This window comes from Colias croceus, chromosome 25 (assembly GCF_905220415.1).
Source record: "Colias croceus chromosome 25, ilColCroc2.1".
Taxonomy (NCBI): domain Eukaryota; kingdom Metazoa; phylum Arthropoda; class Insecta; order Lepidoptera; family Pieridae; genus Colias; species Colias croceus.
The window spans coordinates 4,360,377-4,378,082 of record NC_059561.1 but is presented as its reverse complement, the minus strand read 5'-3'; the positions used below and the strand labels follow the sequence as shown (position 1 = coordinate 4,378,082).

General features: G+C 32.1%; 1 protein-coding gene across 1 annotated transcript in view; it reads right to left on the bottom strand.

Moving 5' to 3' along the window:
• LOC123703289 (paired box pox-neuro protein) overlaps positions 1-5,049 on the bottom strand; it is a 38,231-nt gene extending 33,182 nt beyond the window's left edge. Inside the window, exon 1 of the mRNA XM_045651240.1 lies at positions 4,876-5,049. The gene's annotated coding sequence lies outside the window, so the exon portion shown is untranslated. The remainder of the gene's footprint in view (positions 1-4,875) is intronic.
• Positions 5,050-17,706: the final 12,657 nt, after the last annotated feature.

The following is a 17,706-nucleotide window of genomic DNA, read 5'->3' as shown; positions in this document are numbered from 1 at the left end:
GTATTTAAGTTTCAAATTCCTAAAACCAACCTCCAATCGACTGCAAATAACATGAGCATTGGAGCCCTAGAAATTTTTGCCACTACTCCCTCCCTGTCACACTCCTGCATTTTCCCTTATGAGTGAGAGAGCTGGTATCAATTGATGCCTGTCCGCTTATAAGAAGCTAATTACACAATTATAGGGAGAGAGTGGTAAGGTGCGAAAATTGGGTGTAAAATTGAACAAGAATCATCAACATCATTATATAGTGAACGACACGCGAACGATTGGGTTTAACACCCTTGAGTTATTGTGCCATTACTTAATAATGTGGAATTTGGACAAAAAGGACTCCGGCAAGAATTACATTTAAATACCTTCGCGTATTTTCAAGGTGAAAGAGAACCGAAAATAAAATGTTCACAGACAAGACCGTCAACTCAAAATATTTATTGATTGACTTTAATTTTGCGTTTTATTTCGGTTGCCTATTTTTTTCTCAATTACAGAAAAACTAATGAGAAACCATATTTAGGTAACTACTACCTATACTTCTCACCCCATATCTGGAAGACATCATTATAAATTCATAAAATACTAGGTACTTATGTAATAAAAAAATACTTAGACGTAAATATGTATGAGGTTATTGAGGCTGGTATGAAATATTTTTGTCATATTTGATTACCTACCTAACCAATCGGCCAATCCTACGAATTTCCAAATAAATATTTGATTCCATCTCCAATATTTCACAATGTTTAGTGCCAAAAACGAATAACCTAAATTTGGAACATAAAAATCGTATAAATACTGCTCTGATAGCATCTTTTGTTATGTAAATATGCGTGAATTGTTTTACGATATTTCTGAACGCTGATTTTATCTGTACAATGAACAGATTTTAATATGTTAGTTACTTAGATGTGTATATTTACCTAAAAATGTTTATAAATATCTTATATAATCACAGTTGGCATGAATTTGTAATTTAAACAAATTACTTATTGTGTTAAAATGCTAGGAGCTCGTTCAGATAACATTATAATAGGTAGGCACCTTCGAAAAAAAAAACATTTAGTCTAAGCTTAGGTATTGTACTGATATTACAAATGCGTAAGTTTGTGAGGATGGATGTGTATGTGTATGTCTGTTACTCTTTCACGCAATAACTACTGAACCGATTACAATGAAATTAAGCACACGTAAAGATGTTATGGTAATTAACATATAGGATAGTTTTTATCCCGGAAATCCCACGGGAACGGGTTTTTCTTTGAAAACGCGGGCGAAGCCGCGGGCGGAAAGCAATAATAGTAGTACATATAGTTAGGTTTACATTTCCACAATAAAACATAGAATTAAAGAAATCAAGAATTTCTATCAATGATAAAATGACATCTAGCGACATTACATGAGATATAATCTGTGTTTAGTTATAAACCGTTTCTTTTGTCACGCAGTTAATAAGCACTAACTACCCAGAAACTATTTTCTGAACTCTCCCACGAGATAAATGCAGAAATTTTCGCTTTAAAATATTTTAATAGATTGTTGGTATTGGGTTGCCTGTTATATATTTTAAGATTATAGAAGCGACAACCGAAAATAATGTTGATGATTTGGTAATCAAATGTAGGTATTTTTTATTGGCAGGAAGCGCTTGGCGTAAATCTTGCCTGATGGCTAAGATGGTACGCGTTTCCCTAGAAGGCTCCCGTTCACTCTACTATTGAAGATATGAATATTGAAGGAACATTTTTTAAGAATAATCCAATTTTTTGTATAAATTGAGCCGAATATTGGTCGTATGTGTTTTATTTTAGATATCTAGAATCAAACGTTTAATTGAAGCAATGTTTTTAAGCTATTGCATAGCTTCTAACGCGGGCCTTGAGCGCGGGGACCGAATCGAGAAATTCCGTAACGAAAAAACCTCACGCTCCCGACTCCGACGGGCTCGGAGGTATGGCTTGAAGGCATGCTATGCAATATCTTTACCGCGGCAGTCCCCGAGTGCCACACGTCTTTTTTTTTCCACGATTTCAAAATCCCGTCGGAAATTAGGATAGCAGTAGGTATGATTGCAGGTGAAATAAGAAAACTCAACATCACTCTTTCATGTTTATAACACAGACTAGAGTATCCAATGGACATAAAACGCATGGAAATTTGAAAATTTTCACACAAAGAAAAGCCTACATTTCAAAGTCTACATAACTTTGGTAATAAATTGAAATAATTTATAATAAAAACTTTAAATTTTGTTAAAAAATTATAACCATTCGTGTTATTTCGGTATAAATTTACAAGTTAAACTTAAATCAGTGTCAGGTGTTGCATGTTTAAAGTTTACAGTCTGGCCTAAAATAATTTTCCATTAAATTTGTGAATTGTGGCAACCCTGATAAGGCATGGGTCAAAGCTAACTTATAAAAATAAGCTATATATAAATATTTAAAGAATATAACTAACTAGGTTCTTGTTGAGTAAATTAAAAATTTAGTTAAGTGTTTAAATGTTTGATTATTATTTAAAAATGTCTTAATTTGTTGTGTTATTTCTCTGGATATGGATATGGATGTCGAGCAATTTATTTTTCTGGATGGGACCGTTTACCGTCGCTCGTGATACACTTTACCTATCTATACTAATACTAATTAATATTATAAAGCTGAAGAGTTAATTGTTTGCGCGTTCAAAGCGCGCTAATCTCAGGAACTACTGGTCCGATTTGAAAAAAATTTTGTTAGGTAGGTATATATATAATTAAAGGGAAAATCTTATAGCATCGTATCTTGTGCAAATATTATCTTTGAGCTATGCGATAACGTTTAAATATACTATTAGATGCCTAATTGATTACTTTTGCCGGTAAGGTCTGTCATAATTAAACCCTTTGCTCAAAGTTCCTATGGGTATCTAACCTCTAAGTATAGATATTAAATTAGAGTTTTTATTAGTAACTTGAGCAATCTTATCTTATGCATAAAATACAAATTACAACAGTGCGAAAAACTTATATAAGGAAGAAAAACTAACACAGGCGGTCTTTGATAAAGCAACAGAACCAAACAATTTTTAGGATGTTTGTGACGCATCACACAAAAACTACTGCATCGAATTGAATGCAATTTTCACGATCGATAGTTTTTACTCACTGACTACACGGACAAAGTCACGGGCACAAGTTAGTTTAATTATAATTCCATGTAAACAGCAGCACGGCTTTTTTTTAAAAACATGAAAACAATTTCCGTCGGATACCGTATAGGTACAAATGATTTTTCTTTATTTTCGTGTTTCCCTTTTTGTTGTTTTTCCTTAAAATTTTCCTCGTATGTATTCTAGCTTGGTTAAATATAAAGTTTTAAGTTAACCAAATTTCTTTAATTTTTCTATACCTATAACCTAATTGATGATCCGATCCTTCTCTAGTTATTTAAAACAACATTTTATCTACATTTACCTACAGCCGTAACAAGCAAGAGATCACACACAAGAACTATTAAACAATAATCGAACAGAATTACCTCATGCACTTCCATCAACTACAGGATATGCCTTAAAAGGGTAAAAAATTACACTTGTACATTAATATTAGCTTGTAATACGTAAATACCTTTTAAAATCATATAAAACACGACGTAAACATTGACACCTAATAAATAGCCGTCAATTGAAATAGGTTATGTTTGTCTGTCACCATCGACGAGTTTATAACATGTCTCCTTTTACAAACCGCACCATATTTGGTGCATCCATACATCTTTAATTTCTTGCTTGTTAGTATAATGTGTTGGTTATTGAAATTATAAATATTATTTTGTGTTATCTACACTAATATTATAAAGAGGAAAAATTTGTTTGTTTGTTTGATTGAATGAATACGTTCATAAACTAGGTACTGGACCGATTTTAAAAATTCTTTCACCATTCGAAAGCTACATTATCCACGAGTAGGTAATACAGACTATAGGTACCTATATTATCACGCTAAGACCAACAGCTAGTTATTATTTAAATAAAAGAATTGATCGGTTGTACTGAATATTGTGTGGAATGAATATTTTTTTTCATTTGGTTTTGTTAAAGAAAACGTTCATAAGATTGAAATATGCCAATCTTGTTAATTAACAAATGGAAGATAAGTATTTTTTTATAAGTTTACAAAACCGAATGAAGAACGGAAGTCAGAGAAAATGTTTAAATTTGATAGCTAGGTATGTTCTGATAAATTTATCTAAGCTTTTTATATAGGCGTGTTTTCATCTAAATACCTAACATTTCAATTATAAAATCTATATAGAGCGGGTTAAAAACTCTTCTATTTTTACAAGGGCTTAGGTATTTTAAAATCTTAGCGATCACAGGAGCTACCTATAGAATTTAGCATATAATAGTGGAAATAAAATGGTCTATTTAACTGCTTTATTTTGCAATATACCTACCTTATCTATTAGTTAGTAAAAAGAACCCACATTTAAGTCCCCACGTTTAAATTTGCGTACGTACTATACGTAGTATAGGTACGCCTATATATAAGACAAATTTAAAAGTATAATAATAACTGGAGTAAAGACGAGGGAAGATTTGAGGGAAGAGGGAAGATTTTGAGGGAAGTAAAGAAGAAGAGAATTTCGGTAATAAGGATGCGTTGATGTCTTTTTGTACGATGAGTAGATAACGGTAGAGTTTTAAACGAATATATTTTTTAAATATTATACGATAATGTACCTACCTACAGCTTATTTGTAATATTATTTACTTAATCATACGATAGCTTACGAGCTTACATTAATTTTATAAAATGCGTTCGAATGGAAAACTCATTTTGGCATTAAAAGGATTCAAATAAGAAAAACATTTTTCAAAATTACAAAAATGTCTCACCTTTTCAGCAATCGAATCTCCTCAATTCAAAAATAACTTTTACCATTCTACGCTCTATACAAACAGTTCAAAGTTCACACACAAACACAGCACTAAAAATATGCGGCGATGAATTTCCAAAGTTCGATTCGTTCGCGCGCAAACCGTACGCTCTTTACGCCTTCTCGTGACGAAGCGTGGAGCGCTTGTAACGGTCTGCACCGTGTCGCTGGCTGAGCCCCGCCTACTATGAACGGAACGGAGGGGACCGCTACACCTCTTAGCTCCTTCACACTTCCCCGTACCTATTAGTTCAACCAGCTTTCAAGACCTCCCCCGCCTCTTTACCACCACACAAACAGAACAACGAAATTCTATCTTAAAGCTCTACTTATAGTGGACGTATCTAGAAGCTTTTGTTGTTACAGTGCACGCTATTTTCAACTCTATTTCAAGGGAGTAAGGTGAAGAGACGTGTCCATGGTTTTAAGAGTAGCGCATCTGGGCGGGAAGATAACCGCTTATAAAATTTAATTCGGTAGGTATGGCTGTGGACGTTTTCTATTAGGGAGGATTAAGGGTTGCGCTTTTCGAAATTGCTTCAAGAATTTGGGGATCATTTATTATTATTTAAGCAGGTTATGAAGTTATTTTTAGGCGATTACTTTTTTGGGATTGCATATTTCGTTTCGTAAAGGGAAATTTTGTTCAGTTTTTATAATTAATTCATTAGAATTATTTGTTGATTTGATCCAATAAATACTACATTCCAAAAACATTGATTTACCTACGTGAGCTGATTTACGTGAGCTTTCAGTGACGAAAGCTTGAATATTAATAATATTCAAGCTTTCGTCACTGAAAGCTCACGCTCAGAGCTTTTTAACATTATGAAATAGTCCTAGAGCCTAGTATTGATTTTAATTTAAGCAGTTAATTCGTATCTATACCTATGTACGCAATTCATGCTACTGAGGGAGCTATATGCCTGCCCCTTACCTATAAAGTGTTTATTTTCCGGTTACTGGAAATAATATGCTTTTTTATAATATGATATAGTTAGGTTATTATAGGTTATTAGTATAGGTTATTTGTCTCTTAGCAGTAAATCGAAAAGCTCTACGAGATTAATTTAAAAATGAGTCTTATTTTTTTTTTATTCAATTAAAAATCATGAATTAAAAAACAATATTTCCTTACCAAATGAAGAAGACAACTACAATATTAGGTAAGGCTAGTTATATTTATCCAAATACGTACCTAGGTTATAAATAGACACTCGAATTGAAAACCTCCGCCTTTTTTTTGAGTCAGTTGAAACTTGAAAGTATTTTTTATATCGAGTAGGTAAAAATAGGTGTAATGAAGTTCTGAACCTTATTTAAACAGCGTTAAAGTGTACATTTGTTCAATAGGTACATTTAATAGTGTCGTTATGATGTAAAGGTTTATAATAGGTGTTACACGTCATGGGAGGGTTCGTCTGTTTGTCTGTGTGTGGTGTAGGTCATAAACGAAAAAAGAATTGGATAACTTTTTGTTCAAATTAATAATATTGAATGTATATTTTCGATAGTTTTTAAATATAGTGGATATATTTGGACATCATAGTTTATCGTAGTATCAACGTAGGTACCTACCAGACATAAGTAAGTTACCTATTTCTATGTAAACAGGTTATTTATCTATCTTACGAGATTTGTGTAGGTAGGTTTAGAAGATAGTAACCTATCTTTTGTAATAGTATATTACCTAGGTAGTAGGTACTAGGTAGCTATAGGTAATACCCATCTAAATAAGGCGTTTTCAAGTAATTTTTGTTATTAGGTTATGATACTTTTATGTATCTACATAATATTATATAATGTATCTCGTAGTAGTTAACCTATGCTTTATTATCAAGTATCTACAAATTGTAAAGAAATTTTCACAGAGAAGAAAAACTCTGTTCCAGTCATCAACTTTGTGTATCTCTTGGTTTCTTTGTCTGTTTGTTTCTTCAGAAATATTTAATGTTTTAAGTTCGTCACTTACACCAGCTTAGTTAGCAGTCATGGTGTTTGATGTACACTCATTACGCACCTATTTCTCGCTGTAGTCGAGTGAAGTTTATTTACTGTCTTGTTGATTTTAATTAGAATTTATATGCTTATAATATACCTATGTATGTTTTTAGTATAATTTATCAGGTGAAGGAATGTCATTTTCGGTTAGGTTAGAAACTTTATAATATACTAGCTTTCCACCCGCGGCTTCGCCCGCGCAGTCAAAGAAAGACCCGCATAGTTCCCGTTCCCGTGGGATTTCCGGGATAAAACCTATCCTATTTCCCGGGATAAAAAGTAGCCTATGTCCTTTCTCGGGTATCAAAATATCTCTATACCAAATTTCATGCAAATTGGTTCAGTAGTTAAGGCGTGATTGAGTAACAGACAGACAGACAGACAGAGTTACTTTCGCATTTATAATATTAGTATGGATTTTTGTTTAATGTAGATATCGCATCAAGCTTAGATTTTTATACCTAGAGAAGTATACTTAGGTGCTTGTTATGATAATATTTTATTGATACCTAATATGAGAATAAGCAAATGCATTTTCGTTTATCCCTTATCACCTGAAAGATACGAATGTTGTATGGTTTTCATTTATAGTAGGTAGTAGGTACCTATCTAATAAATAATATATTTATATATATACTACTATAGGTGTTACCTACTGATACATTATATCGATATACATATATGATATATCATAAGAAAACAGGTTATAATATTTAAAAATAAAAATGCTCGATAAAATTTATTCGTTGGCACAATCGACAATTAAAACCCAGCAATTAGTTTACAATTACAATTTCAACCCAAAGATGAATTTGCGACGTATTTCCAAAACGATAATATCTGCACAGATAAAATTTTATTAGAGAAATTACATGTAATTTATTTGTATGTCAAAGCGTGCATCCGCTCTTTCTCACAATCTGCTTTGCACCCGAGCAAGCACCCTGGTATTATGGGCTTTGGCGACCACTCAATGTTTCAACTTACGAGTTAGATAATATATTGTGGAGAAAATTGTTGGTATAATGTGTGTGACACAGTTATAGTGTTGGTAGATAAGTAATATTTTGGTTAATTAAATATTCATGAACATATACTTAGGTAGGTAGTTCCGTAGTAGGTACCTATAAAGATTAATTGGACTTAGCTAAAAAATGATTGACATATGGGTAGAAAAAAGTGTTAAAATTCAACAGTAGGAAAAACTCGCGTAAAAGATAGCTTTAAATATACCTATACCTATCGAAATACCTAATCTATCCCTGTACAAAATTTTCACGTTTATCATATTATACAAATTAGGATAATGAGGACGTAGGATTTAGATTTTATTAATGTTTTCAAATAACAATGGTAAATTATTATTTTTCTGTATCGATTCAAAAGCGCCTCTAAACGAATGATAGTTGAATAGAGAGGTAAATATTTGAGTTTGACTTCGAAAAACAATGGCTTAATGTGTTCAATAAAAAATAAATAAATATCCAGTAGCATTTAATTAGTAGTAGTACTCACCCAATTCATATCAACGGACAAAAATTATCAGCAAAACTAATACAATTATGTAAAAAGCACGTCAAGTTCATAGCATACGCGGTCACACTAATTGTGCACGTAAAATTTGAAAAAAAGTCACACGCATCTGCCTTCCGTCAGCACATAGCAATTACACAGCAAAATAACAAAAATACACTCAATTTTAACAACTTTCCTTTGGCAGACATCTTGTAAGAAATAAGTAATAATCTCCCCAAAAAATTACCCCTAATGAGTCATTGTTTCATGTGCAACTGCAAAAATGGCGCGTAATAATATGTGCCACAGATTAATAAAGCACACAAAATTGATACAGATAATATAACAATGACAGTTGACATATTATCCTTCATCCTATAACCTTATAACATGTAGGTAGTACACAGGTAGGTATCCATTGCTTCCATGATTTATCCCTTAGGTACTTTATAAGTTAATTCCACACCACATGTAGGTAATAACATATTATTTTAAAGATGAAATGTACTTAAATTGGCTTAAGTACCTACTTAAGCCAATTTAGTAAAGTAATTAAGGTAGATTACTCTATGAATAGGATAGCTCAATTAAAATTCAAATAAAGAAAATTTGTTAAAACAAATCGTGTTTAGGTATTATTTTTAACATTCTGTTGAGATAGGTAGGCACCTTTAATTCATTGTAGATTATTAAAATATAATATTTTATAGTAAGTCATCAAATCGTTTAAGTGTTGAACAATTACTTAAGTCTTTGCTAAGCTTATAATTAGTATATTTTTATAATAAGCGCTCCACAGTTAATAAACTGTCTGTTATTTACCTACTACACATTTATCGTAACATCTGCTTATTTTAAATCTTATAACTACCTACGTAATGTTTTCAAATAAATTATAAGGCTGTTAAATGTTTTATGGCTTTTTTATCGGCGATAAGTAAATATTAATTTAAATAGGTGGAGTACTAGACTTGTTTCAACAAAAGCTTTTAGATTTAATGTTCTTTATTTATTAAAAAAGGGTCATAAATTTCGTTTTTCAATTTTTCATCTGTTGGAGTAACTAATAAATATCTACTAAAACCATCATTCTTATAAAATTTATAAAAATAACCAAACTACTTGGAAAATGTTTCGAAAAAGTTTTATACATTAAAACAGTATTACTGACATCTTAATTCTCCATTGTTCTATTTAATTCAATTAATGTACAAAAATTTTATGAATGAAAACGAGTTTTTGAACGCATCGATTGAAATTTAAAACTCGATTCTCATATATCACGGATTCCACCTTGGAAAGTTTGTACATGTGAATAAAGTTATCGCTTTTTACACGAGAGTGAATGAAATAGATATATGTTTGTCAGCGCCGCCTCGAGGGCGTGGTCGGATAGACAACGTGGATTCAATTCGCATCCCATTAGGTTTTTATTAATTCCATTCGGCAAAAACTTTTAATTGGTGTCAGGATTCCATTCAACATTGAGTTATTATTTTTCTGGTTCAATGATCGGTTCATTTGCATTTGTGTATTTTATTAATATAGTACTCTTACGGAGTGCGAACGAGTTTTTACTTTACTCATTTAGTTCAATGCCAAAATAATCATTGAGTGAATATATTTTGAAGCAAAAAAGTAGATATATATGAACACAAACGGATGTTGAAGGGATAGTATAGTGTAGGTAGGTAATAGAACAAAACATTTTCCTTCTAACTTTTACAGTCAAATTAATACCTAGATATGACATTTCGATATGATTTATATTATCTGTAATGATATCAACTAATATGAGCTGGCTGGTAAGTGATTCAAAAAAAGAAAAATTTTACAAATTTGAATTTGGAATGTCTAATTTGTTAGGGCAATAAAAGCTCACTTCAAAATTAATTACCATTCAGCCAATCACCTGTAACACGGGAATGCCTGTAATCTGAGTTGTTTTAAGATTGCACACATAAAAGAATTGGAGATATTAAACTTACCTTCATCTTGTCTCCTGAAGTCCTTAGGGAAGCTTGTTTGAGCTTCGAGAAAATATTTCATCGTACCTATTCACGTAAAGTATGAAATTATGGTAAGTATGTTATTTATATCAGCTTTTTCTCTTTGTTTAAAAATAAAAATACGTAGGTTTTGCAACATTTCGATCGATTTTTCTTTGTTTTCTCAACACTTCCAATAAGCGAACGTTTTGGTGTGTAGGTAGTGACACTTTATAGTGACCGTTACAAAATTTCAGATGTTAAGTGAACCTATAAGGACGGTGTTTCAAAATGTAAAACTAACTCCATCTTTTTACATTTTGTCATCATTATTAGGTATTTACATTTTACATCCCTGCATGTTAACATTTAGTTCGTTGTTAACATTTAGGCTGGTTGCAGAGCTTGACCGACCGTCAGTGCGTACCGTCGGTCCTGACGATACGCATCAACAATTGTATGACTATGACACTAATGCGCATGACAATAAGCGTGCGTATGGTCGGTCTAGCTATGAACGGTTTTATGAATTTCCATACATATGACAAGCGCGACTGACGTACCTACGCACTGATGGTCGGTGAAGCTGTGCAACCAGCCTAAGTTTTAACTAAAATATTTAATAATTTTGCTTATTGTTTCCAGATGATCTATTTTATAGGTATTACTATTATTACAGTACCTAGTGGTGAATGGTAAAACTATGGGAAAATAACATCTTCACAGGGAAGTTGGTAACTACGTTGGTATTTATTATGAAAAAACTTTGTAAGTAGGTATAACGCTTCTACTTTTTGGTTCATACATAAAATTGTAACAGATATAGTCAATTTCAATACTATGATAACATTATTTTATATAGCTTGATACAAACACTGGAACACAATCTTAGACATTCCACATTTCTATTGCCTCCAACGTGCTTTAAACATTAATTTAGCAAGATTCGCGCAATTAGCAACGTTTAACAATTTTATATAATATTTAATGAAATAGCTACATATTAGCCATGCTTAAGAAAAGTCTTTTTATGTCAAAATGTTAATTGATACATTTCAATTAAATATAGTGACTTCCGTCGAATAATTTTAGTTTTTTGCTTGTTTCTTGTCACAATTTTTATTACGAGTAGGTATATATAGGTAGGTATGTTGAAATTCGTCTAAACTCTAATGTGTCTTATCATCTTATTCAGGTAATAGCTTAGCTAATAGAATAGGTGTTTCATATAAAAATGTTAAAAATATCAAATAATAAACCTAGGTAGGTTTATAGAATACTAGCGGTCCGCCCCGGCTTCGCCCGTGGTACATATTTAGCAATAAAAGGTAGGTTCTTTCTCAATTCTCAGAGTCTAAAATATATTGTCTGGGCTAAATTTCATCAAAATCGGTTGAGAGGTAAGCGTAACAGATAGACAGACAGAGTTACTTTCGCATTTATAGATAATAATAGTAGGGATTTTTTTTTATTTTACAGGGACGATATTGATTATTGATATTGTTCTTGACCAAGATGTACCAAATACCAATTCGCTAGAAATCCTGACAGATTTAATCAATATTTCTTTATCGTTCCGTAACTTATTGAAAATGTTGTCATTGTATTTTTATTTTTTAGTAGGTACGTAACTACTCCTCGAAACATTCACCTATGCAATAAGGCATTTATATTTTTGGTAATTATAAATGGCTCAACGCTCATCTATTTACAAACCAACGTCGTAGGATGTCCATTGTAGTCAGTAAGCACCCCAACGAAGACTTAAAATTCTTCTCTCGATGACCAATAAATTGATAATCGTTTTGACATTGAGGTAATGAGCGAATTAAGCAGATGCTCGCTATCAGCGCGAGTGAAGCGCCGCCGGGAGACGGAACACGGAGCGCACGCGCCGCTGTAGAGGTTAGTGTGGATGTGCCTTTCGATGTTTGTATGGGTTATTACCCAGTTAGTTATTACTAATAATATAAGGTACATACCATATACGATACGATCAAATAAACTTTTAATTAATTTTAATAAGCTGAAGCTAGATTTTCGCCCGTCTAGTGATAGTAAATTCCTATTGGAATGAGATGTTTCACCGCCAAGTAGGTACTTGGCCTCTCTAACCTCCTAACTATCTAGAGACAAAAATAATATCGTAAAATCGCGCTCCTTTCCGGCAAGGATGAATGACAAACAAACACACAAAATAAACGAAATTTATTTAGTGTATTCCTAATTCCTATAAGTATTATGTAGTAAGTGTATGCCTATTTCCTACTAAAGAAGTCAGTCTTGAAACTTTGAAAACAAAAGTCATGTCCTTACTAAACTATCATTTTGACTGACCGCTCGAGCCCCACCATAAGAATTTACGAGAATGCTCACATCAAATTATGAAATTGGGAGATGCTGATATCAGCGGACAAATTAGTCTCGTTATTTATAAATATTTTATAATGTGATTGCATTTTGAACCTTGAATAATGAGTAGAAGCTCATAATATGGACATACTTTTATATTCAATGAATTATTAATTAATAACTTATAATATGACTGAAGTACGCAATTTTTAATGTGATAAGATTTTATGTCTTTATTAAATTTGTTATAATTTATTAATAACTGGATCAGATACACAGTAGATATGAAGTAGATATGTAGACCTGGATGCACGTCCGGGCTAAACTCGAAAAGGACTGCATGGATTTACTTAAAAATTGTGCATGAATAATTGAATATTACTTACAAGTCGGGTCAACATAATATTCTATAGTCTATACTATTGTTAAAAAGCTGAAGAGTTTGTTTATTTGAACGCGCTAATCTCAGGAACTACTGATCCGATTTGAAAAATTATTTCGGTGTTAGATAGCCCAATTATCGAGGAAGGCTTATAGGCTATATATCATCACGCTAAGACCAACAGGAGCGGAGCAACGTGGGTAAAACTGCGGGACACAGCTAGTAATTGCATATAGCAGGTACTGTGTATTGTCTTCTATCTACATATACGTTGAATATAGAATATATGTACATCATTTACACACACTACTATTTATCATTTATACGAACACAAAATAAAATATCACATTACTTAGCAGTCCTGTACAGCAATTACATTTGTGACCCAATTCGTGCTCATTGCATTTTCAATTTAAGCCTACTAGAACATTAAGTATAATGAACTATAAGGACAGATAATTTCATAGTATTTGCCTGATGTGTGGCAATCCAACCCGGTAATTATAACTTGTATTATGTAATCGCTTATAAAAGTGGTAATTTATGCGAGTTGGAGAAACTGTCGTCACTTTAACTTCTTCATTCAGGGGTCATCAACATTCTTTACAAAAAGGGTTAACGTTTTACAACATAATAATATATTTTGGTACTTTATTTACATTGAAATATTTATGTAATTTTTCGTAATTATGTATGTAACCATATCTATAAAGGAAAGTAAAAAAACAAATCTACAATTTATCATGTATTAAATAGATATGATACAATAATTAACTTGTTCTGCATTAGTATATATTTACTTACTTCTACTGTCTAAAAATATGTATATTCCACTCCCAAAGAACAAGGAAATAGGGGAACATTCGATTCGAGCGCTATCAAAACACTTTCTTTTTCTATTATCTATGGCACTTCCTATTTAAACTCTACGCATGTGTGCACCAAAGAGGGTTGCGTACCCCTGCAACGTTAAACGCACCCAAAACCAATGGCATCTGTGAAGTAATTTGTTATAAATTATAGTTATTTCGTGAACTCGTGCGCAGGCAGGTGCGCGTAACTTGATTTTTATATTTCTTTACTTATCATTCGAACACGACAGTCTATGGACTTTTTTGTTCTCGTGACAGGTGATAGTCTGTAGCTTTGTGTATCTAGTAATACATTTTTACATACTTCAATCATATTCTTAATTAAACCACGTTGTTTGACAGGAACTCTTTGATTGATTCAGTGATGAATAATTTTATGTTATTGCTGTAGTTTTGCAAATGGCTTTGTTGTTTTATGATTGACAATAAAATGGCCAGTAAAAAATAATATGAAGTATCTATAGTGTATATTTGACACCAAGAAAAAAATATGTACACATCCCTTATAATAATAATTTATGTAATCTGTGAACATCATAACTATAATCTATGCTTCCTTAAAAAGTTAATATTTTCTCTATGGTCATCGTTAAGAATCTTTCTCTTAGGTATCTTTCTACAGTATTCAATTATTGGACAACGACGTACAGTGGTCTTTTTTAATCGACTTCAAAGAAAAGGATTAGGTTCTCTATTCGGCCGGTATATATATTTTTTTAATTCAAAATAACTAAAAGGTAATTAACATCACACCGGTGCAGTGTCACATAAATATATAGGTACACCCGCATAAATATAATGCGTTTTGACAAATGCGTGTACACTAATACAGATTATTATTAAGTGTTCTTCTTATTACAGTCACACCTGCAGACGGGTATTTGTCTTTTTCGTTTCAACTAAATGTACGGTAATTAGGCTTCTGTTTATTGTGGATTGCGTATGTAAAATATCAAGGTTTTGACTTTTGGTGGTCAATGTTTCGTGAGTAGGTACCTACGATTAAATCAAAAGGTGGATTGTTTAACGTTTTATATCGATACGTCATACGACCGATCTGTCATTGAAAAACTAGATTTTCTTGATTTTTTTTTTCTGGAACTAGATTGCCTGTTGTCCATAATTATCTAAATAACTCTGTTTTTACCTGCAAATATAAATAAATACACTATAAGATTCATAATTTATAACTCTGTTACATTATTTTTAAAAGCAAAATATAATATAATTTGTAAAAAATAAATGAAACATTCACTACAAAAAATTTAGGTACGTAGTTGGTCGCGTGGCATACGTACCTACGTACTACGTAGACCGCATTTTGCGGAGCTCCTGTTGCATAACCACGCGCACCCGACTCTCCGCACTGCAGCTGCACTGAGTGCATGCGGCAATTATTCAACTTAGAGAGTACTTGAAGGATGAAATAGAAAGCTATTAGATTTTTAGAAATTTGCAATTTTGTATGACTGGATTACACGTGTAGACCACGCGACTACTGTAGAGTTAATCGCCTAAATATACATTACAAAAATCGCTAAAAACCAAACAAGATAACCTACCCTTTTCACCCTACAAAACAAAGAGAATACAAATATTACGTAGGACTACAAAATATGGGCGTACTAAACGTCAAGATGTTCACAATCGGATCATGTGACCGCCCCTTTATATTCCGTGTGAACTGTCACGGATTTAACACATGAAGGAGCGCACGCGCAAATATCTGATACATTTATAGTTTTGAAATTAATATTAGGTTTAATTGTGATGCTGCTGGACTGTTGGGATGGGAAGTAAGTGAACACGTGACCTAATAAGCTTAGTGTAAACATTAAAAATAGTTTGTAAACAGATACAATTTAGATTATACAAAAGTACCAAGATAATCTAACCTTTGAACCAACAGAAAAAAAACATTGACAGAAAATAATTGCGATTTAAAATCCGTTAATACTGCTTAACATAATGACACTTAAAAAATATTTATACTTTAAATTATAACGGGCTTGAAAAGAAAAGGCCCTAGGTACGAACTAAACGTTTACGAAATACGAATCCGGGTAAGTCTGTGAAAATGTATCACCGTTTTAGATTTATTCCAATTTCTAAACTATTATCGCCTATTGCTTTTTCAGTTTCTTTTTAAATAACAAACTTTACAACATCAATATAATTATAATTTAAGTAAATAGTAAATACCATTCTAAAAAATTCACGAAATATACCTACATAAAATTTTACATTTCACTCACCTGTCCAGCTAAGCTATTAGTAACAACCAAAATACCTACCAAGTTCCAAATACAACCATCTCCCAACAATATAAAAGCTTTAAAATCACACTGCTATTAATAATTTGCTCATTCACCACACGAAGTGGACGCACCATTACGCTCGGAATAAGTTAATTTAATAAGCGATGTGAAATTTGAATTTTAAATTAATCATGAGAACAAACAAAATTGATTCTTTACCGAGTCACTTACGGTAAGGACATAATGATGCAGCATTTTTGTTAGTTTTTGTTTAATATTTCGCATTTTCATTTCAACTTTATTAGTGTTTTGTTACTGTTAATTGGTAGTGTTTCTATATAGGGTTTAATGTGTAAGAAAAATTTGTTTGGCTGTTTCAATGTAACAATACCAGCATTTTAGTTCATGGAATAAAGTGATTAATTTCTTTAAAGGTTACACACACACTTCGATGAACGGTCAGTATAGTAAGTAAGAAAATACATATAATATTTTAAAATATCATCTCTGATATACAAATATGGTGAGGACGGATAAAAAAATATTTTTTGTAGGTATCAAAAAACCTAAAAAGTAACCACAATACTTTTATTGTTATATCTACTAGCTATGCCGTACAGTTTCATCTGCGGACGGGCCCGCAGCTAAAAACAATTATTTCTATACCCATTTATGTTAGTCTCATACGTATAATCAATACCTAAAGTACCTATTATCAAAATCCGTTCAGTGGTTTTCGCGGGAAATATTGATAATTAGGTAGATATGTACCTACTGCATCCGTCCTCACAAACTTTCACGTTTATAATATTAGTAAGATAGTAAGAAGTTATGATGTGCATCTTATGTATAGTAACATAATATCCTTTTCTACCTGTAAGAGTACAATGTGATTGATTTTTGATATTTTTATACAATAAAATGTTATAAACAAATACGTATAAAGTCTGTCTTACAATAAATTTGACAATAAATTAGATACATTTCACAAGTGTTGCGTCAATCGCATGCTGCTGTCGCGTGCGCATTCTCCCGCCTCAGGCCAAATGTTGCCAACTTTGCCAAATTGCAAACTAATCACACAGGGTGGCCAACAAACCGGCACCTATACAATTTAATTGAAGGCCGATTGCTTGAAGTTTAGCTTGTATTTTTACAGCTTATACAATACGCTTTTATTGGTAGAGCTCTTGGTTTTGAATTTGAACAAGTTTTTTTGTGTTAAATTCTTGTATGGAATAGTATCAAAGTTGAATTTTAAGAACTACATTTTTCTCGTTAAATTCCCAATATTTATATGTACATAGTTACCAAGCAAGCAAGGAAAGTATCTGTACCTCGCTATAACACGTCTGTATTGCAATGTTATGGATGTATGGATTTCTCGCTAACATAAATTATACACGAAAACTAGCTGTTGCC